Genomic DNA, 23187 nt, shown 5'->3' with positions numbered 1-23187 from the left:
AGGGGAGTCTCAGCACCTTTCTCCTCCTTTCCCCTCCACGCCCTCAGCATTATTCTCATCTAGTGAGAGCTTAGAAATACAAACTCTAAAGGTTTATATAGCAGAAAGCAAATACAACTGCTAACAATTATTATTTTTAACCTCTCCAAATCTATAGTTCAATGACTTGGATTTAAAAAATAGTAATTTGTCTTATTGTACTTTTTAGTGAGTGATGCTGAGTTTTTCCCCGCTTAGACCTTACTGTGGGATTACCTCCTGCTTCTGCCAGGGGACTGGTGCCACAGGGGTCTGGCTTTACTGTGCCTCCTGCCCAAGCAGAACCAGGAGCCGGGCTGGGTGAGAGACATGCTACCTTGGACATACCAGCTTGCCCTTGGACCCAGCTTCCTGGTGTTGCAAACACCAGTTCCTATAAGGAAACTGCATTTTTAGCAAGCACTGGCCAGTCACCGGCACAGGATCCTGGCTGCAGAAGACACAGGTACGCAGGGAGGGAACGCTACCAGGCTGGCTCTGAGTGCAGATGCTGCCCTGGCAAGGTGAGGCTGTCAGCTCCTTCATGCAGCCTGTCCCCAGGTCCCTGCCCTGGCATTTACATTGCACGTGAGAAAGTGACATTATGCTGCTGTCATTTTTGTGCTTACCACACGGGCTTTGCTGTGGCTGTTGCGTGCTCCAGTGGAGCCTTCCTCATTTCTATTTCTGGGTCACATCCTCAACCTCCTTTCTTATCAGGTTGCATCTGTTTTTTTAATCGAATGCACTTCTGCTTGGCTGGTGCATGTATCTCACCTGCATCCTCCCTGGCAGAAACGTGGCTTATTCCTGGATGTTCACATGCTGAGAGCTATTACCATGCCCACTGCAGCTGAGAGCAGTGTATAAAAATACTGGATTTTGGGGAGGGTGTGTAGATTTTGGGTGCATGGTTTTATTTAGAAATTGACATTTCTAAGCTGTTGGCTGCCAAGCAACAAGCATCTAGAAAATTGTCTCAGTTGTGATATGTAGGTACCCAGCGTCCATCCTCGCTGCTGTATTTAAAGCCTCAGAAAGGGCCACTTCACCGTTCAACACACAGGCACTCATTGGTGGGTAAGTTAGCCATTAAGCCAGATGGAAACCAAGGCAGAGTGGCTCACTCAGGACCCTGCAAGCCCCCAGCACTGCTGGAGTGGCAGAAACTGAATGTAAAATGATGTGGGAATGAAAGTCGGTATCGGAGCCAATGGGATACTCTGAAACTGCAGTGGGGCTCCCTGGCTGAATGGAGCCCTGGCTACTCTCTGTGGTTCAGGCTCAGGACTTGCCACAGCCTGAGGACTTGGCCCCTTGTGCAGTGGGCAAATGGCAGTGTGCAGCTGCAGCCCGCACGAACAAAATGCAGCAGGAGGCAGGGAGCACAGAGACACTTGCGCAGCTCTGCAGATGCTGCCATACCGCCTCCCTGGCCTCATCCTTACAGAACAAGCAGCTCCCTCCTTATCTTTCCTTTCTGGAAGAGATTCTTGCCTTGAATTAGCCGACTGACTCACTGCACTCTTTGCAAAACAGTGTTTTGTCCTTCCTTGCTTGCAGCACCTCCCCTACAACTCCTCAGCCAGGCTGGCAGCAGAGCAGAGCAGCAAGAGAGTCTCTAGGAGCAGAGCCCTGCAAAGCTTTGGCATCTGTGGGCCGTCCTGCGGGTCGGAGGTGCGGCAGATGCAGCATGTTCCCCCCTGCACGGCCCTTGCACCTCTGGCCTCCCCTGCCCGGGCTGGCAGGAGAAGGGGCTGCAGCTGCCTGGCTCAGCGGCCGTGGGTGAAGCTGCTCCTGTTGGCGGTGGTGCAGGGTGGGCTCCCAGGAGGGAAGGAAGGCTGGAGCTGCTGTACTCATTTCCCTCTTCCTTTCCTAGTACAGACTCGTATCTCATAGAATATTATGCAGGGCTTTGCAGGTACTAAGCGTATCGGTACCCCTCAAAGAACAGCTGGACAGTATCAGAAACTCTTTCCTGGTGCCTGAGCCATGGTTTCCTGCTGTAAAAATGTGCCAACAGTTACACTGGAGTAGATCGATGGCCTGTCTGGTCTGATAATGTGTGTCCAACAGCAGCTCATGGCAAATGGTCCCAAGGAAGTCATTATATGCTCTTAATGTGGGTAACTGTGCAGTCCTGTCTTGTGGCGGCCGGATCTGGGCTGGTCAGAAGTTCATGGTCTGTAGCAGGAGGTGTGCTGTCCCTTGTTTGCTTCCCTCTCTGCCTAATGGCACTGCAGATGCTCCTCTTCTCCATAAGTGTCTAAGCTTCTTTCTGAATCTTACTAAGCTCTTTCCTTCAGTTTTATCTCATTACTCCTCAGCCTTCCTCCCTGGTATCTCTTCAGATAACTAGATATGGCCTTATACTGTCAGCCCTGCTGTGCGTATTGCTCGGCTCATCATGTATTGAATCAAATTCGGTGCGTTGCAGACATGAGAGCGAGACCCTGACTGAGTGGGTCTTTCACTTTTCTTTCACCTTTCTGGGTGCTCAGTTCTTGATGTGCTCTACTTTGTATGTTCTCTGACAGGTAGGGCACGGGATGTGTTTTATTCCAAGATATCACCAACTACAGGTGATGCACCTTGTCTATGGGGAACATGTCTCTCCTCAGATATGCTGATGGTCTCCAGCTTGTTCAGGAGAAGAGACCCGTAATCTGCATGTAGGTGCCCATGAAATCGCCACCCCATCTGTCCTCAGAGAGAGCGTGGACTCCAAGCCTCCAGGGAAGCACACTGCCTGGAATGAACCATTACCTGGTCAGGAGGAATTTAATGACACGGGGTAGCAGAGGCTGGTCTGATAGACCATTCCTTCTTGGTGAGACAGGCTCTGTAAGAGCTGCCACCTAAGACCAAGGCAGGGGCAGCGGGAGATGTTTTCTGTGAGCAGGACAGAGAGAGCACAGGCAGATCAGGGCTGAGGATTTGAGCATGTGGCTAAGTTAACAGGCTGTTACTCACCAGTCTTTGATTTCAGCAAGGAGCAGAGAGAAGAAGAGTTGACTTCCGAGTGATTTGTTGACAGATCAAAGCCAACCAGGCCTGCCCTCTGCCTGGCTGGGAGGTGCAGGTCTGCACCATGCTGTGCGTGCACCTCTGATCTTTTACAGCCCACTGCAGTTTTTCTGGCCTTTCACACCTCAGTGGTCTCCAGAGGTATCTGCAGCACCCCGAATGTGCAGGGGGTTGTAGGCACTCACTGGAAGAGCCACATCAGCTCAGAGCCTCGCGAGCTTGGGGGATGCCAACCCATCCTGTGTTCAGTGCATCTCCCCTTTTCTGTCCCTCCACGTGTCTGAGAGCACTGGGGTCTGGACCCTGCAGACAGATGGCTGCCCCCCCACAACAACCTCACCTGGGTCCGCTGTGTCTCCTCCTTATTCACCCAGGTCCTAAGTCAGTCCTGGTTGTTTGTCTCAGGGTTCTATAGACTCGACAGCCCCAATATTGCTTTGTACATGCTCAGCACTGCATCCATCGCTCTATGCTGCCGCCCCACTTACTCCTTCTCCTCCGATGTCTCTCTTCATATGTTGTCCTCCAGTCCTTCCCCAGCTTTGCTTGCTTCCCATGCAAAGCCAAGCTGTTGGCATTTCTCCTGTTGGCAGCAAACATTTGGTTCCAGTATGACTGAAATGTTCAGTGGCATCTTTGACAAATTATGTCACCCTTGGGGACTGGAGTAATCCAGTCCCCGAGGAATTGAAACAAAAGTCAAAGACTGTCCTGGAGGCTGCAAAGCCATTCACTAGCTAAACCTCCAGGAAGCTAAAACTTGAAATAGAAGGGCCTTTGTGTGACCAGGGTGGCTTTTGTTCTCACACACTCCAAGTGCCCGTTGCTCATACAGTGCCACAGTGCAAGTCCCAAACTCAAGCAAGCTCCTCTACTCAAAACAGTTCCTTTTGGATCTGGTTCTGCCTTCTCCCTAAATGACTCCATTTCAGTGAATTGGCCTCCTACACAGCACCCTGCCACCATCTTCATAAGGGATGTAAGAGATCCTGACTTTTCAACCCTCATCCTCTTCTGCTGCTCTGTGGAAATGGATCTCCCCTGCCACCTTGGTGGGACTCTCCTGGATCCCTTCTCTGTTTCTCCTGGCAACCCCATCCCCTCCCTCCCATGGAGAGGGAGCCACCTCACACCCTCCCTCTTCTCTGCTCTGCTCTCTCCCTAACCTGTCCTAGGGTCCCTCAGGCTTACAGCACAAACACCTCTAATCAGGGAGAAATCCCCTCAGATTGCTGCCCCGTCTCCCAGGCCTTCTCCTCCTCCCCCTCTACACTCACACTGCCTCTGTCCTTTGTCCCACTTGCTCAGCACAGAGTCCTGTGTCCAGGTTTCTCACAATAGTTTCAAAGCTACACTTGTCCTTCATCTTTGATTTTTCTCCTGGTATTCACACATTCAGCCACACTGGCTTAGAAGGTTGGTCCTTCTGAGCTTTTCTGATGTTCTTCCCTGGTTTTCTGCCTACCTTTCTCACCTCTGCTTCTCTGACTCTTCCTTACGCCTGCCTCCCTCTTCTGCTGGATGGCCACAGCATCCTGTCCTTCAGCCCTTTCTGTTCTTCTCTCACACATTGTCTCTGGGTAATCTCCACCACCCACTAACTCCAACCGCTATCTCTATGGTGACTCTCAGATCTACTGTGCTGTGCCAGACTTGTCTCTTTCTTTCCAAAAAAGTCAGCCAGCCTGGCTGACGTTTCCTGGTGGAGGTCTAGCCCATCAGCCCAATTTCAGCACAGCGAGCCGAGTTCATCACCTCTCACCAAAGCCTTCCCCCATCTCTCCAAGCAGACAACACCTCCATGCCACACTGCTCTGCACCACCTTGAGCTTAGCTTCCTCGTCCCAGCTATGCCCAAGTCCCACACATTCTCTCCGTACACTGCTTTCACATAAAGCCTTTCACATGGATTCCTCCGGCTAAAATACTTACCTGGGCTCAGGTGTGCTGCCCTTTGGTTACTGCTCCACTCTTTTCTCTGGCCTGACAACAACAGCCATGTTAACGAATATTTGTCATATTGGTTCCTGGAAAGATTATTTCCCCTTTGCCTTGAATGTGTCACCTCTTTCTATGCCCCCTTGATTCCCCCTCCTTTATCACCAGGAATGGGAGCCATTTATCTTCACTCAGAAAAGCCTCTACAGCTGCCTGCAGCTTTCCTACTAGCATCCAAGTCCCCTCTTGACTCCTGTACACATGAGAAGTGAGGTTTTGGGCTGTTTTCTGACAAACCTCCCCAGCTGCCCTTCATTCCTGATATCTCTCCTTATCCCACCATCTTATTCCTCCACGTGCACTTTGCTGGGTTGCTAACTAAAAACACAACAGGGGAGCGTGCCAGCCTGCCAGGGCTACTCTTCATCACCCTGGGCGCTGCACCCGCCTCTAGACTTCTTCAGACACTGAGTGGCTTTTCTGAGGAGCAGGCATACACTTGTGGTAAAGTCAGCAATAAACAGCATTATTCATGCCTTTGTCTTCATTTCCTTTCAGACAGTTGGGACTGACATAAGGCTCAGGAGGACTGTAGAACAGGCAGGATGATGGAAAAGACATTGCCCCCCAAAGACAAAAGATTCAAGACTGACTGGTCCGGCCACTGGGATCCAGAAGCCCTCTTGCCTCTGACAGAGATGAAATGCACTGTGCCTCTGCAGCAGTGTGGTGCCTTTCAAAGCAAGCCATTCTCTCAGCCTCTGCTCTCTTTTGTCCCCATGCCTCTGGGCCCCAGTCTCCATCATTAACAAATAACCTGCCAAACTTAAATTTAAGAAGAAAAAATATTTTGAAGCTGATAGGCATTGAGGGAGGGGTTTTGAAAGCATGTGAGTAACCTTCATTGCCCTGCAAAGGGAGCCAGGCATCCCTGAAACTTGGGAGAGGGAAATGCCTGGGCTGTGAAAGACTTCAGAGGGTGCAGAGAGCAACTGGGGCTTGTTGTTCCTCTCTGCCTGGTCATTTCCCCTTAGGGATGAACTGAACCACAATGAGTGGTCAGTTCTGCATTCAAGGCTCTGAAGGCAGCTGCACTTTTGCTGAATCTGCTACAGGAAGGAAAAAAAATAATCTGTATATTTCCATTTTCCTTAGAGAATGAAGCCTCCTCCCCGGAAAACCAAGCTTTCCATTTGCACAAACACTAGGGCAAAGTGATGAGAAGCTAACCATGATAGCTGCTCGTAGCATCTTATGCTCATCCCTTCAGGCCTGACTCCGAAGCTTTAATGGAGATGCAGAGAGGCTGCAGCATTATTTTTTAGAAATGACCACCGCTTACCTCTCTGAACACCTCACTTTCTCATGGAGCAATCCTGGTCAGGCCTCTCAGAGCAGCATTCGTGATTTAGCAATCAATCACCTCTGAAACCACAGACACCTGAATTGCCTGAGGCCAGGCTGTGACTCCCTGGCAGGTGGAAGTCCAAGAGCTGCTGCTCAGCATCCTGCATGGACCCATCTGCTCAGAGTACTTCAAAGCTCCTTTCGTGTCCTGCACATACCTCAAAGGGGCATCTGAATGGAGGGGCTGTTCCCTAAGACAGGTTCCTCATCTCTCCCCAGGAGAGGACTACAGGGGTCAGGCAGGCTAGACAGGGGTATCGGGGAATGTCTGCCACCTGGTTAGGAGCAAAACATCCTAAGAAGATCAGAGGAAGTGTAAGGAGCAAGCACGCTTGCCTGCAGCTCAGTACTGGCTGCCAGGCCTGGCAAGGTTATGCCCCAGCCCATGGTGAGCTGGTGCCTAGAAGAGGACACATGTGCAATAGAATGACCAAAAGCCACGGGCAAAAGAGAAGTGAACAGTTGAGCCTAATTTGTGCAAGGTTGTAAATGAAAATCATTGTGGCAGATGGTCAGTGGATTATTTTCCAGAGGGTTAAGCAAGACCCAGATTAGGAAAAGCTGAGAAATTTTTATGTGGTTTGCAGTGCATTATCTTGGGGCTCAGGACATGTGGACTCCAGTGCCTTTTGAGGGGGCCCTGGCTGCGCAGGGGGGTGGAGGAGCCCCATCTGAGGATGGCAAAGCTGGGAGGCTGCAAGGGCAGGTGTGGGGCCAAGGGTGCAGACTCTGCACACCGGGTTCACCACATGGGCAAAAGGTGCCCCCCGAGCTTTACATGTCCTTAAGGCTGAGCTCCTGGCTGGGGGAGCTGGTGGCCCTCTGGCTGATGCCAGCCCTGACTTACAGGAGGGGTACATTTGGGTTTTGCAGGGGAGCCCTGCCACTGCTCTGGTCGTGTGTGGGGCTGTGCCCACCGCCCTTGGGTCCCCAGGCTTCTGCTTGCCCTTGCCACCCTCGCAGCATCCCTGGGTGCTGTGCTGGGGTGCTGTGCCAGCCCCGCTCGGCTCCCTGCCCTGATTTCCTCGTGGAAATCCCAGAGTCTTCTCCAGATCCAGCTCTGGTTTTGGGGGCAGCCATCTCCCTCTCCCTCGCTTTCCTCTTCCCTCCTTCTGCTCTCCTTCCTCCTCCTCTCCCTCCCTCCTCTCCGCACTGTACTCTCCGGGGGCTCTGGGTACCGCTGCAGCATCACTCGCCACCTCCATCCAGGAGGCTGGGAGCGCGGGGCGGAAGGGGAGGGCTGCGGGGGACAAGCTGAATGAATGGGCATCGCCTCGGTGCTGCTGGAGCCTCCGCATAGGGGCGAGGCGGCCGGACCGCGCCGCGGGCAGGGGGGCAGCGGCGGCCGGCCAGCGGCCGGGGCCGGGCCGGGCCGGGCCGAGCCGAGCCGGGCCCCCCGCCGAGCCCGCCGCCGCCGCCGGGGCTCTGCGAGGAGCGGGCGCTGCCCCGCCGCGGGACCGCTCCGGCCCGGGCGCCGCCTCCTGCCGCCGCGGACCGAGGTGAGCGGGCCGGGGGCCGCGGGGGGCTGCGGCGGGGCCGGACCGACGGGCCGGGCTGGGGGCCGCGGGGCTGGGGGCCGCGGCCGCCCCGCCGCAGCGCGGGGAGGTGGGAGGGGGCGCGACCCGGGGGGGCAGCGTGGAGCCGGCCCGAGCTGGGCGGGGGGCGGAAGGGCTCGGGGGGCTGGGGCCGGGCTGGATGTGCTGGGGCGGCCAACGAGGAGTTCAGCGGCTGCGGAGCCGGGTGCGTGTGCGTGTCCCGCACCCACCGGGGGCGTGGCCGCCGCACCCACGGGTGTCCGTGCGCAGGGCGAGGACGGGGCAGCGGGAGGCCGAGGAGCGGTGCGGGCTGCGGCGTGCGGGGGATGCGCAGCCGGGGGGCCGGAGCCACGCAGAGCTCCCCGGGAGCCGCGCTTCGCTTCTGGGTGCGTGCGTGTGCCAGAGCCCCGGGCTGCGGGGGCGCGCGTGTGTGCGCGACCCACTGCGGAGCCGGAGCGCTGTGCCCGGGGGGGCGCCCCGCCGGCGCGAGGGTGCGGGGGGAGCGTGTCCCCGTCCCCGCGCGCGTGCCAGCCGCATTGAGCCCGCGTGCGGGAGCATCCCCGGCCCGAGCCTGCGTGTGCGCCGCTTGCTGCATGCGTGTGCGGGGCGCGTGCACGCGGGTGCAGCCCGGGGGTGCGTGTGTGTTGGGGGCTGCTGTGGGTGTGGGAACATGCCAGCGCGGCCGAGGGAGCAGGCACGTGTGGGGAAAGCGGCGATGCACACACCCGTGTGCCGGGGCTGCCCGCTCCCTCCCGGGCAGGGGCACGGTGTCCCATGGGAGCGCCTGGCCCCTCCGAGGGAGAGGGTCTGCTGCCTCCCCCAGCCCGCCTCTGAGTGTCTGTCCCCTGTCTCACCGAGCAGCTGCTGGCACTGAGCGAGGGCCCTCCTGCCTCTGGCTGTGTGCTGTCCCCTCCCCGTCCCCCGTCCCCCCGTTCCTTTGGGCCGTGAGTGTCCCCCTCTCCTCTCCCTGGGATGGGACGGGCCCCGCTGTGCTGCACACACAGGCTGTGCCCACTGGCAGAGCTGCCCTGCCGAGGCTGAACCTCGCCCCCACTGCCTGCTAGGTCCAGCCCGTGTAAAGGTGCTCCTGCTTTGCACCAGGTCGCACAGAGCCAGAGGGGCTGCAGGGAGATGGAGCCGGCTGGCTGCACCAGGCAGGGCAGTGCCCTCGGTTCCTGTGTGGATGCAGGCTCCCTGCAGCAGTGGCGTGGATCAGCCCCGAGGTGGTAGTTGGGTTATTAAACTCACATTAGACTTTTGGAGGGGCAAACAAGTGTCCCCCCACGTGACAGTCTCCCTCCAGGAGAGAGATGCCACATAACAAACTCTCCTACAGTCCTTTGCCATGACGCAGTTAAGAAGCTCTGGTCCAGGATGAGGCCCAGGCAGGAGCAGGATTCAGAGCCTTGTTGCCGTCATTTCGATTGGAGTTTGGCACCAATTTGCCTTTGAGGATCTGAGCCTTGGTGACCTTCCCATTACCGTGCCACCATCCTGGTGCAGGGCTGGCACCTGCTGTGCCATGAGCAGGCGCGTCCATGCAGATGCGCGGGGACTGGCAGCCCACCGGACCTGGGCACCTTGGAACGCTTCCTGCAAAATGGACTCTCAGAGCCTCGCGAATCCTCCTCCGACTGCTTCTCCTCTGAGCAAGCACAAAGCAGAGCCAGCCCAGAGGCTTCCTGCAGGAAGCTAATGCCTGGTCAGAGCCGCCGCTCCTGCTCCTGAGACATGGGGCTGCTTCTTACACCAGCAGGAAAATGGGGCTTTTCCAAATCCAGGCTCGGCAGCTGGTGTGTGCACACCGAGTTCTGATCTCCGCAGCAGCTCGGCTCCCTCGCCTGTCTTGGTGTACATGACGTACCGGTACAGTTTCAAGCATGGCTGCAAATGGTGAAGGAATAGAGCAGCTCAAGGGAAACATGCCACTCTGCAGCAGGAGACTTTTGCACCTTCTTGCACCCTCGTGCCAGTCCAATGGCGCTGGGCTGAATTTCACCCTTGGAGCATACACATCTGGCAAGCCAGAAAAAAATGTAAATCAAATAAACATGAGTAGTAATTGGAGACCCGTTTTGAAATTGGTTTGATACCTGCATGCCTCCCAGGCAAGCTTTTCTCATGTTAACCATTGTGCATCTTTGCATGAAAAATGAGGCTTTATTTTCTGTCTGGGTAATAGCGGCGCAGCATGGATAGGAATGAACGTGCTGTGTCCCCTCTAATTGTTCCACAATCAGACTTCTCCCAGGCACTGAGCCGCTAGTGCCGTTGTCAGAGATGAATAGTCCTGGATCCAGATGGCAGCCTGCTTTCCTTAGTGTCCACATCATCCCTTCCTCATCTGCAGAGGAGGGGAGCAGTCTGCAAGAAAGTGTCCCTGGGAGGACCCCTGTACCATGGCAGCCACCTGCGTCCCCAGTTCTGCTGCCTGTGGCTCAGGCCAAAGTTGTCAGCTTGTGCTTAGCAGTGTCAGCCACAGGCGAGGCAGCACCTGGTTGCCAGAAGCTGTGCTGACTTCCGATTTGTTTTTGGACAGGGTTCAAGGTGCTGATTTTGAGCGCAGAGCTCATCATGGTTTTTCTTCTCGCCGTCTTCCAGCCTGGCTCAGTCACACCCAGGGCTGAAGCCACAGCTGGCCGAGCGCTCCGGCCAGCCGTGCCTGGGGCTGGAGGCAGCGGGCAGTCCCTTCTGAGCTCTGCAGCCCTGGGCAGCCTTTTTGGTCTCCTGCACCATGGTGAGGTGTGCTGAGTCACCCTAGGCTGGGCTGAGACACCACCCACCCTTCCCATGGGGAGGCTGTGTGTGAGGGGGACTCCAGTTTTACTTACTGAAAGCAAAGGGATTGTAGGCAGATCGCAGGGCATGGCTGGGGTGGTTGGAGAGAGCTGTTTGGAGCAGGGAGTCTGCTTGGTTGTTCTTGATTGTCGGGAGGTTGTTTTTAGGTTTATGCAGAATAAATGCCAGTGAAGGTTCAGCTCCTCTGCTCGGGGATCCGAGGGAAGCCCTCGGCATGAGCCACTGTTCGGGGCACTGTGTCTTGCCGAAAGCTGGCTACGTGATAGCAGAGCTTTGGCAAAATGACACTCCCTGAGACTTGCACCGACCTCTTGCAGCTTGGACTTGGTGTGTCCTACTGTCTATGGCATAAAAGTGATGATGCTTTGCAGAAGATAATCTGTGTTTCACAATTCGTGTCTGCTTACAGGTCTTGTTTTTAAGCCTAGCCGAGTTCCTCTGTGGGTAGTGTCTTTGGTTACAAGAACTGTGCAAGTATTCACAGAGTTTTCAGTGGGCTCCTTGTGTGACCTTGTGCTATGGTTTAACATGTGCAAGAGGAAGGGAGTCCTGAGCCCCTTCTTGCTTGCAGAGACGTTGCACAGGGAAAGTTCCTGTGAGGCTGAACCCTAACATGCCAGCTCAGGTTTTGCTCAGGCAGGCTCTCATAGACGTCAGCCTTTCCCAGCTCTAACGGCTATCGGTGGGTTTGGACCATGGGCTGTCAGAAAAATTACCTTTCCTGAGAGCTTTCCCCAAATGAGGCCTGGCTCACTGCAGCTCTTTGCAGAGCTTTCCAGCTGCTTGAAGGAAGCGCTGTACAACTTCCAGAGCGGTTATGATGATCTTGGTGGTTTTATGCCTCTGGGGATGGGCGTGTGTGTGTGTTGTGACAAGCAGCCACAAACCTACTCTCTGCTGGCTGTGAGATGGTTTAGATGTCCCCAGCATCTGGCTCCTGCATTCCCGGGGGAGCGTAGACCCTTCTGCGCATCCCTTGGGTGACTCTTACGTTGTGGGACCCTGTTCCTTCAGGCCTCCGGCAGGTGCCTGTGGGTTTGGTGTGCCCTTTCACCCCCATGCTGCCCACAGACCAGTTGGTGAGGACTTGGTGCTGTTTCTGTGGGAGGGACCCAGCAGCTTTGGAGAACAGTGTTAACACTTGCAGGTAGGCAGAGGTCTGGCTGGTGAGCAGGAAAGGTAGGTGGCAACTCGGTGTGTGCATAAAGTATGTATAAGGCAGGAGTATTAAAACTACTCTGTACTGGCTTAACTCTGTGCTCAGGAGGAGCAGTATGAGACCTGTGACGAGTGTCATGAAAGTCCCCTTGCATCAAGTATTTAATATCCAAATCTCTCAGCTATTTGTCTCAACGTGTCTTCGCAGGACAGGGGCCACCCACACGATTTCCCTTGCAAGATGACAAACGCGTGACAGCATTGCAGCTCCTGCCATTCCCCTGGCTGGCAGTGCTACGAAGGTGGCTGGCCTGGCCGGCATGGCTGGGGTGCTGGAACCCTTTCCCCACCCTTTCCCCGCCAGTTGCTGTCCCTTTCAGATGTGGCAGGGTGTTTTCTTCATCCACATTGTCGCAGGGCCTTGATAGAGGAGCAGGCACTGGAGATGGATCATTGATTTCTCACATTCAGTGCCCAGGATGGCCTGGCTGATGGCCAAGGGCTTCGCAGGGAGCAGCTTCCCTCTGTGCCACGTGGGCTGGGAAGGGTGTACAGTGAATGTCCCCGGGATGTTTCAGGGCATCAGCTTGTGCCCTGAAGAGCCTCAATTCCTACCTCCTCTCATGTGAGACACCCCTCTGCACCTGGGGTACCCTGTGAAGAGGACAGAGACAGGGTGACCACATGTTTCAGGCTGGTTTGAGTCAGAACAAAGGCCTTGGCTGCAGCCACAGTGACCCTTGCCATTTGCTTTGGAAACATCCTCTAGATGCTAATGCTTTCCACCTCCTCCTTACCTCCATCCTCCCCCTGGCTCAGCTCCATCCCCTCTGGTGTCTCCAGGGCTGACCCAGTTCTTGCCCATTCCCATCAACCATGCTCCCCTCCCAGCCCCTAGCTCTCCTGTGGGGCTGCCCTGGGACAGCCCTGCTGTAACGTGTCCTACCCTTCACCCTCAGCTCCAGTGGTGGTGATGGCTGTGCCTTCCCCAGGAGGCTGCCGGGGCTGGCAGCGGGGTGGGCAAGGGCTACGTCCTACTGCTCCATCAGCAGAGCAGCACCCCACGAGGTATTTATAAGCTCAGTAATGTTATTCCCATGCCAAACTATTACTGAAATAGGCTCAGTGTGTGTCATAGGAGAGAGGATTTTAATGGCACAGTTTCTTTGCTGCAGGAATGAAGTTGACTCTCACCATTTCTTTGACCGATTAATCCTTCCCACAGCATAGAGGCACAAGGGGATGACTGCTCTGGCGGCTCGGCTGCGGGTTCATGGACTTGGGCAAGTCCTTGAGATGGGCACCTCAGCCAGGCATTTATCACCCGTGCCTGCTGGGACTGGCTGCCTTGCACTCAGGCTTGGCTGGACCTAAACTGCAGGGGTGGTGGTATCTCTCATCAGCTCCTGATGAGACCCTGGGGAGCACTGAGCCTGGTGGGAGCAGCCCGGACTCTGGAGACCCTCCTCCTGGGGCAGATCTGCTGAGGGAGCCGGGGATTGGGGCTGATGTTGGGACTGAGTAGACACAGTTTAAGGGACAGGGTCCCTTTTCCAGTGATTTTCGTGTTCTGAACAGTAAGGCAATTTTCCAAATGATGAGAAAGGGTCAGCCTGTTATTTTCTAAATAACCCACCCTCCTTTTTTCTCAGCTGGACACTGCTGCTGGTTTGGGAAGCGGCTAAAGTTCACCAAATCCTTCTAGCACCGTCTTGAGGAAGCGTTTCAGCTGCTGAGGTGCAAAGGGTTACTCAGCCTGTCAGTTCATGAACACTGGTGCGATTCCCTGTCTAGTACCTGCTTGCTGTGGGTACAGATCTCTGGGATGGGAGAACCAATTTCATGCCAGGCACCTGTTTGGATTATGCTTTCCAGGCAGCATGCTGGGTGCCCTGGAGGCTGGAGGTGCATGGGCACACAGACCCACCACGGCACAATGGCCAGTGTCCTCCCCAGCTCAGCATGAGAGGGTGATGCTCACTGAAGGTGTCTGTACCCTCTGGGATGGGATGCAGCGCAGCAGGGCTGCACAGGAATAGGGGCACCTAAGCTCCCGATGAGTTTTTTAGGCGTTTCCTGGGGCTGGCCAGGCATGGGAGTCCTGGATGCAGTGGGTCAGTTGGGTCCACCTGTGGGATTTGTGCCCTGAAGGGCATGAGTAGAGGAGAGCAGCCCTGCCACTGCCCAGCACAGGAGCAGTGGAGGCCAACGTCGTGGGCTCTGATATACAGGTAGCCAAGCCCCCCGTGTGGCATGGGAATGGGAGGTTGCTGCAGACCAGGGCTCCCTAGGTTTGGAAACAGTTGCTGCTGGGGACCCACAGAACAATGAGGGGCATTGGAGCTGGAGAAGCAGCTGTCGTAGAGCTGCTGACCATGTTGCCCCTGCCCCTGCTACCCTGATGTCTCCATCCCTCTGCTTGGAGAGCTGCAAGCTGGGGAGGGAAACATTCCCCTCCCATTGCTCCCCGGCAGCATCCAGCGCTGCCCACCTGTGATGCAGGCAGACCTGCACCTGAGGGCTCCATCCCTCTGCTGCAAGGCAAGCTGGCCAGGGGCTGGTGGCTGAGGGTCAGTGGCCAGGAGGAACCCAGCGCCCGCACCCCCCAGTTCCCCTGCAGCGCTGCCCACAAGTGCAGCAGCCAGGTCTTTGCAGAGACAGCTTGGAAACTGGGAACCGACATGCTAAAGAAAAATATCCTTCCCACACAGCCCAGCCTGTCCTCCTTCCTCCACCAGTGCCGCTGCTGGCGAGCGGCGGGCTTGCTGCCACACCAGGGTGCCGGGAGCCAGCAAAGGGATGGTACCCTGCAGGGTGGGGAGACCTGAGCTCCAAGGCAGGGAGTGCAGATGGAACGGATAGCCTTCCGGAGGCTTCTCCTGCAGTGCCATGGGTATCTCCCAGAACCCAGCCCTCCTGCATGTGGCTCTGCAGGCCTTCCTTTGCCTCCTGCCGGCTCAGTGAGCTGCTTTTTGGTGGAGGTTGCTGTGGATGGGGGTGCTGATGGTGGCTGTGTGACTGGAGACAGCATCCCTGCTCTGCTGTCCTCCTGCCCACACCTCTTTGGCTTCCACCATTGCTGGCAGGCCCCCCAGGCAGGCTGCCTAGCCAGCTGGACCCCTCATCCTTTCCACCCCCGGTTATCTTCCGGACAGTGTTTCCTCTCCCTCTTGTGGCTGCGTATCTCGAGATCAATGCTGAATGCTCTCCTCCTCCTCCTTGCTGTACTGTCCCTTAGGACAGACCATTCAGCTTGCTCCTCCTCCTCCTTTTCCACTTCATTAATGAGTCTCTTTGCACTAAGAAGTCGTGATAGCTGCCGGGGGACCTGGGAGGACTGCAGAGAACAGTGGGGAGGCCACCAGCCCAGCTCCCAGGGTTTGGGATGATGCTGTGGTTGCCTCGGTGCTGGCTGAGCCCTGGCACAGAGCATGTGGGGTGGGAGGGATGTCACAGGCAATGAGTGTTTTGCACTCTCTCTCCTGCGGTGGCAGGAGTCAGAGAAGGCAGTTTTGGGCAGCTCCCAGCTGCTCTGCTACAGTTTTGCCCCATTTCTGCTGTGCATGGTGCTCCTTTACCCTGTTGCAGGTAACTCTCATCAGAAGGGAGTGGGCAGCCCCTGGGGTGGCCCCCCAGCTCCATCCCTGCAGCAAAGCTCCATGTGGCCAAAAGCTCCCACAAAGGCCCATGCATCTCACAGGAGGTTTCCACTGGCCCTTCAGATCCAGTGGGCTTCCACTGGTGGGCTTCAGATCCAGTGGGCTGTGTGTTGGCAGGGGATGTGGGTCCTGACAGCCGACAGCCCATCACCCAGCAGCTGGTCCCCCAGCTCAGCGCATGCTGGTTGGCAGCAGAAGGGTCTGTGCAGCAGCTGTGCGTGGTTCTGAGCCTTACTAATGAAAACTGGGCTTTCTGAACACATTTTGTGGGCATTGCTTTAATTTCCCAGTATCTCAACACTCACCAAAACCTGAGAAACTGAGATGGTTTCTTCTCAGTGGGAAGGGAGGCTCCTGGTGTGTTCTCTCACATATGCAGACACACACACACACGTACACAGAGGCTCTTCCTTCTCTTGCTTCCCACTTTCCTCCTCCAAAAGACTTGAAACACTTTATGAAAATGTTATTTTCTCCCAAACTGTTGCCTTCCTGCCTTGCTCTCCTCAAGCAGCTGCTGGCTTTCCCTGGGCTCTGCTCCCGAAGCGCGTGGTCGTAGCCGCTCCGCATGTACAATGATAACGACGTCCCTGCGGCAGACGCAGCCAAGCCTGCAGAAGGGGGAAGGTGCTTGGGTGGCTGCACTGGGGGTGCTGGGCTGTCTGGCGGGGGGCTAACAGCAGTCCTCCCTTTGCTGCTGGTGGGGCTCATCTGACCCCTCCAAGTCGCTCTAGGTGCAATAAAAGCAAAACCCTCCTGCGAGGTGGTGCTGCGAGGATACAGCTGCCTGGCTGTGCTCTCCAGGATGCCGTGGAGGTCCTGCTCATCAGAACCATGGTGCCTCTGGCAGCCGCCCTGCGCTGGGATGCTGGGCTGCGGCGCTGGGCACCCTGCTCCTCTTGCATATGGCTGAGCGTCCTGCAGGCACTGACAGACCTGGGGACAGGCTGGAGGTGGGCTGGAGTTGAAAAACCCTTTGTTGTCTTGTACGAAGGGGACTGACTCACTGCTCTCCCGTGCTGTCATAAGCAGATGGATGATTTAATCACCTAGCAACCACAGAACGTCAGGTGAGGAGCGCTTTTCGATCTGCTCTTGGCCCACAGCCCCACCAGCGGCCATTCCCCAGCCCTTGGGCTTGGCTGGGATGAGGCTGGCGGGGAGCCCTCTCCTACCAGCCCCACCAGAGCAGGGCGCAGGGCTGCGCATCACGCCTGCCACCTGCAGCCCAACAGGACCGGTGGCTGAGGAGGAGTGCACAGGGCTGTGCCAGGGGTGAGGGTCACCCGAGGCCAGCTTCTGGGAAGGTCAAAGGGACATCTTCAGGCATACAGAGGGGCCAAGTCTCTGTCACCGTTTGGGAAGGTTGCTGGCTGGCTGGAGCACCCTGAGGTTCCGTGTGAGGAGAGGGAGGTTTGTGCCCAGCACCTCCAGAGCACAGTGAAGTTTCTGAGAGGTGAACCCCGCAGACTTTGGGTGGGATCCACCAAGCCCTTGGCAGCCCCTCCTCTGTGTGCACTACTATGGCACCAGCTCTGAGTGCCCTTGGCTCCTGCTCAGTCTCCTTGCCTGGCACCCTCAAAGTGGGAGAATAACCCTGGCATTGGTGTGTTCATTCCAGTTCTTCTCCCATCACAGGCAGGGAAGTGCTTGCCTGGCCTGCTCCTGCTCGTGGCATAGCCCTGATGGTGTCAGTCCTGTGCTGCCTGAGATGGCAATCACCTCCTGATGGCTCCACCTGCTCCCAAAGGCTCTTGGCACAGGGTACAACAGCCCTGCAGGGTGGGTTCACTGCAACCCACCCCACAGGTGCTGAGACCTCCTAGAGCAGGATCTGAGCTGAGGAGGAAGGCAAGTGCTGGGCAGGGAGTGGGCTGCAGCAGCCTGGCCCAGTGGGGCACAGAGCTGTGAGGATGCTGTCAGTCTTGGGGTGTTCAAGCAACCTGTTCATAGCTGGTCTGAGTCCCTTTGCTGCTGACCCCTTCATGGCTCCTGGCATGGGTGCATGTGCAAGGTGCTGTGGTGAGGACACATCTGCCCAGGCTATGAGCTGCAGCAGCCTTGTGGTGTTGTGCTGCTGAGCTGCCAGAGTGGGTTTCTTCCCCCAGAGTGCCGGATCCGACACCCACACCTCCGTGGCAGCATAAGATCACTCGCAGCCTGTGGGGCAGCCCAGTATTAGCCAGCCCAGGGGCTGGAGGGTGGGTTGGAGAGAGGCCACTGATCCATCAGACACTGACCCGGACCCCTGCAACTGTCTTGCCCTCCGGCAGAAGCAAACATCCAGCCAGGGAGCGGTTGTGCCTCGATGGGTGTGGAGGTGCGGGCAGTGGGGGTCTGCTGCTCCCCTCCTCCAGCTGATGGGGCCAAAGGACATGAAGTCATTGCAGTCCCTGGGCCAGGGGCAGGCTGGCACCAGTGCTGCAGCTGCCGGGGGTTGGAGGAGGACTGTGTAAATAGGGCACCCCATCTCCCAGCTCCTTTTTGTGGGACAGAGCCGATATAATTAGATGATACGCCCTGTTCCGCACAGCACGCCAAGAAAGCCTCTGTGCCGCTGTGGCCCCAGGGAGCCTGGCAGCCCTACTTTGGTGGCACCGCTTGTCCCAGCGAAGGTGAGCCGCTTCCAGGCGATGATGAGCCCTGACTGACTTGCTCCCTCCTGCCCTGTGCTGCTCCAAGAACCACTGCCTAGTCTTCTTGCTAGATGACCATGACTCCTTTCCTCTGCTGTGAGGTTTGGTGGCTTTGGCAGACCCTGGTGACCTACAAAGAGGGGTCAAGGAGGTGATGTTGGCAGGAGCTGAGCACAGACCAGCACCTGCGACTCTGCACACCTGTGGGAAGAAGTGGCCAAATCCAGCGTGGGCCACAGCAAGACAAGCTGCAGGACACGAGGCTGGCCTCTGTCAGCCAAGGCCCCATGGGCAAACTGGGGGGTGGAGGGGTCCCTCTGAGTCAGGCTCTTAACCTTGTTAGTGGACATTCCAAACTGTATCTGTACTGCCCCTGGAGAGCCTTGTCCCTCAAAACATCCATGAAACCATCCTGGGGTAGCTCCAGAAGTGCAGAGACTCCTGGTAGCATGCATCTTCCTAGTCCTCCTGCTAGCACTTGCAGCTCTCTGCTGCTGCTGGTCATGTGCTCTTTTGGGGGAGAAGGAAACCCAGGTCCTGCTCTGGCTTGTCCTGGTTCAATGCTGCTCAGTGCCACAGCTGTTCTCTAAACACCCTGTGATGTTCTCGTGTTGATTGATTAATGACCACAACCCAGGCACTAAGCAGCTGGCTATCGATTTCTGCCCCAGAGCATTCTGCACATCCCCCTGTGGATCAGTTGACCCTTCTGGACTGATCCTGCCAAAGATTAGCCATAGATGTTTGGGAACTCCTGCTTTGTGGTTCTGATGTCAAAAAAAACCCCTGCCAGCAGCTAGGAATGTGTTTGGCATCCCCACTTCTCCAGCCACTTCCAGTTCCTCCACAGGGATGGTTCAGAGCAAGCACTCACCAGCTCCATCAGGGTCCCCCCGCCAAGCTCTCGTCCAGGTCTGGGGTGGACCTGTGGGTGTCCCCTGCAGAGTTTGCTCTGGGAGCATCCCCCATGGGCACTGCCACAGGCTGCTGCAGAAACAGCTAGGGTCTCTGTGCACCAAGGCAAATTTCAGACAAAAAGAAATTTTAATTCCATAAATGCCTTTTTATGCTGGTCTACTGGTTTACACTAGAGATGTAAAGCTGCTTTGACCTCCCTTTCTCAGAGGGGTATAAAGACACATTGATGTACATCAGGCTCAACCTCAGGTCTTCAAACTGTTCTCCATGGGAGTCGGGTCCAGTCTCCCACCTGAGGACAGGCTGATTAACTGACTGGCTCCTCAGCCTTGTCGCGGCACTGCTGCCCGGTCCCCGGCTGGGCAGCCACGGCTCCCGGCTCACTCCGTCAGGAGCACTTGGGAGCTCAGGCATGCCACACACAACTGTGCCTGTGCCAGCCCCGGGCAGGGCTTTGTCCCGCTGCCACCGGAGGACATTTGCCTCAGTTTGGTGTCTCAGCTGGGAGAGAAGCAGTGCCGTTACCACCAGCCGTAGCAGGCAGTGCAGGCCAGGTGTCCCCACAGCCCTGAGTGTCACCTCCAAGCCAGGGATAACACGACCAGCAGGAGAACACAGAGGGGATATGGGCAGCTGCTTTGAGGTTTCCCACCCTGGGCAGGGCAGTGACCTCATGAGGGGCTGCATGGGACCGTGGAACCCATCAGGACCTTTTCCATGAGAAGTCACAGCACATTGTGGCCTTCAGGGAACTTGGTGCAAGGAGAGGCCCTGGCTGCTGGCCTCAGGCAGTGCCTGGCAGCGCGGTGAAGCGGGTGCATTGGGAGCTGGCCTGGGCGTGCAGGCAGGGATGTCCCGCCTCAGTGCTGGCACAGGGATGTGTCTGACGGTGGCTTGCAGCAGCCCACGGTGAGCTCCCCGTGTAGGAGGCGTGCTAGGAACCCCCAGGTCTCCCCTGGCCCCACCAGCCTGTGATAAAGCTGCCGGTAACGGGGCGAGCAGAGCAGGGGTGGGAGCGGGGCTGGATGCTGCTGGTGGGTCCCGTGGTACCTGGCATCTCCTGCCCTTGGCAATGTTGCTGGAGGGTGGGGTGGGCTGGAGGGAGAGGTGGTTTTGATTGGAAAGCCAAAATGGTGGGAGACTAAGCCATTGCTGTAGTTGGCAAGGACTCAAGAACCCAGCCCTGGCACCCCTTAAAGGGGGTCCCCACTGCTCCACAGCACCCAGGCAGTTGGTGTGTGAAGGCCAGCCAGGGAAAGCCCCAGGTCCTGCCCTCCCCTCCCTCTCCCTGGTGATCAGAGCCCAAAAGCCTTTAGAGACCCAGCCTGCCTCACCTGGGGGGCACTGACTGATGTTTTCCTTACCGTGTTTCAATTTCCAGTGCCATTCTTGCTCTTTCCTCTCTCTCCAGATGTGACGTGCAGCTTTCTGGTCAGCTTGACGTTTTCTTGTAGGGTGGCCCTGTTTGTCCTCTCCTCCAGGCAAGGAGGACCAGCCTGGGCCAGGCACTGCTCCCTGGGGAGTCTTTGTGTCCTCTGGCACCTGGTGCTCGGCCGGCATTGTGCAGAAAGGGGAGTTTCACAGGATTCACAGGGAGGAGGGAGGAGAAAGTCCAAACCTGTGGATGTGAGGAGGTCATCCCAGGTCTCAGGCAGTTTCTGACTCTCCTGTTTTCCCCAGAGATGGGAAAGGTGAATCAAAGCCAGTGACTCAAACCCCAAGAGTAACTGGAGGCATCAGAAAAGTGAACCTCTGCTGGCAAAGCAGGCAAGGACCTGCTGGTGGGGGCTGGAGACCAGCTTCAGCGTGACTGGCCTCTCCACTTGAGCTGGGAACGGGGGGAGGACAGGGAGACCCCAGTGGGCCAGGGTGCTCTGCTAGGCTGGGGCTTGTCTCTGTTTCCATGAGCTTTGTTCTGCATGCACCATCTTCTCCTCAGGGAGAATAGGCAATACATGTTTTGCCACTGAAATTCACACGTTTTCTAACTTTTATCATAATGGGAACATGAAATCCTGCTTCCCCTAGAAGTCCATGCAGCTTGAGCAAGAGGTTGCTCCGCATTTGACTGCCATGGTGCAGGGAGCTGCGGTTTGGACAGTGGGTGCTTTCCTCCCAGCTGTTGTGCTGGCATCACTATTAAATGACCGTCTGTAAAAAACACGCTCAAATGTTATAAAAATGTGGCTGAAAGTCCTATTCTCTCTCCAGTCATATGTTTATGGGCCTAAAGAGCTTTTACAGGTAGATTAACTTCATTAAAATTGAAAGCACTCATTAATACCACTGTAGCTGGATCTAATAATACCTTAAGCTGGCTGGGTTCTTCTCTGCGATGAAGCTGCTCCTCTGTGGGTACCCGTGCCCATCGCTGAGGCTTCCTAATTCCCCGGTCTGCCTTCACATTGTTTGCGTTTCTGTGTGGGGTGATGCTGAGAGTGTGGGGTGCCAGAGAGCTCGGTCAGCACCAGGGGTCAGCGGGGGCCACCCGGAGCCACCCAGGGACTTGCAGACATCGAGTCCCAGCAGGGTCATACCAGCAGTGGAGGGCAGGGGTATCTCTGCCCTTGTGCCCTGGAGATGTGGCTCATGCTTTCAAGCTCTGGCTCTTTGCTCCCTCTCCTATGGAAAGTCTTTGCACGCAGCATGGAGCACTTCTGGAGGCAGCTGAGCTGCTTGGCTGTGCCCATCGGTGGGCTGGGGTTTAGAAGGGCCGTGATGTTGGGGAATGGGGGTCAGACCTAGGATGACTTTTGGGAAGTCCAAAGCCGTACAACAGTTCCTGAGATGGTCCTAGACCCACCTGATCTCCTGTTTGACCTGGAGCAAGTTTCTGACTCAGGAAGAGGAGCCCAGTCCTGTGAGGATCTGCATGGGAAAGAGGGGCCCTGCTGGACAGCAAGGGCTCAGAAGGGGCTGAGGGCAGCTCTGCTGGGAGCCGTGTCTCGTTTTTAGGCACTGTCTGGAGGTGTTCAGGGCAGCCTCCACACACTTGTCATAGGCATCACCCAAACCACACGGGCACGGGGCTGTCTCCATCATCCCTTGCCGGCGGCCGCAGGGCTGGGGTGATCCCCTCAGAAGTATGGCCGTGCCTGTCTGCTCTCACAAGGACCACATCTTCTGTAGCTCTCAGGGAGTCCCATCACATCATGGAGGTGCCAGTGGGGGCTTTTGGAGTCCTTCCCCAGCCAGAGCCAGCTCCTGCCACCCATGGCCACGCAGGGAAGGAGACAAGGGGGAACCCCAAGAAGTGGCGTGAGCAGTCTGGGACACCTGTTGTGCTGCTGCCCAGTCCAACTGGCATGACTTGCCACTATGGGAAGGAGGGTCCACATCCCCCATGAGACAGCACAGGTGGCCTCCAGCCCGGCGCCAGACTGCCCTTCTCTGGCAGCAGCATGAAGATCCAATTTGTCTCCCTTGCCTACAATTGGCCCCGCTAAGCAGGTTTTAATTTTGTTAAATAAATATGAAGTAATGGCAGCAGGGCTAGGAGCCAAATGGCCTAGGGACATCCTTGAAAGCCAGACAAGCTCTGCAGAAGGGCAAGACTTGCTGCAGGAGCTGTGTGAGCTGGGGATGGCATCGGGCAGAGCCTCCCAGGGTGAGAGGGAGCTGCTGGCAGCGGGGCCGGTAGGGTGGTCCTGGGCTGGCTGGCATAGAGCAGATGCGGCTCCACACTGCGGTGTGCTCACAGCGCCTTGCTGCCTTCAGAGCAATTTCTAAATGGCTGCTAAACATCACTGTCAGAAGCACACTCATCTTCCCTTCCTAATTAGTGGATCAGACAGTAATTTGTAATCCTTTTGAATAGGAAGATCTTAGTGTCTAGCCCTGGAGCCTGGGCAGGACGCAAGGGATGGCAGCATGGAGCAAAGCTTGCCCCAGCCAGCAAGGCGTCCAGGCAGGAATAAGGCAGAATGGCTTTCTGCAAGGTCCTCTCAGTCTCTGCAAGAATTGCTCTCCCCTATCTTTGCTCCAATGCACCTTCCTTTTCCTTCTCCAGAGTTTTGGCATTTTCATTTCTTTTTGTGACACCAAGTACAAAGTAATCAGCACGGCAGCCCCAGCAGCAGGCTGGCTCACAAG

The 23187-nt window shown here is 56.5% G+C and overlaps 1 protein-coding gene across 2 annotated transcripts in view; it reads left to right on the top strand.

Moving 5' to 3' along the window:
* Window positions 1-7753: 7753 nt before the first annotated feature.
* The window catches only part of DLGAP4 (DLG associated protein 4), a 157777-nt gene continuing 142343 nt past the window's right edge, over window positions 7754-23187 (top strand). The window contains exon 1 of one of the 2 annotated variants that reach the window (XM_055721690.1): window positions 7754-7889. The gene's annotated coding sequence lies outside the window, so the exon portion shown is untranslated. The remainder of the gene's footprint in view (window positions 7890-23187) is intronic. The other variant, XM_055721691.1, reaches the window with a different exon arrangement.

This window comes from Falco cherrug, chromosome 10, assembly GCF_023634085.1.
Source record: "Falco cherrug isolate bFalChe1 chromosome 10, bFalChe1.pri, whole genome shotgun sequence".
Lineage (NCBI taxonomy): Eukaryota > Metazoa > Chordata > Aves > Falconiformes > Falconidae > Falco > Falco cherrug.
This window is presented reverse-complemented; position numbering and strand designations above follow the sequence as displayed.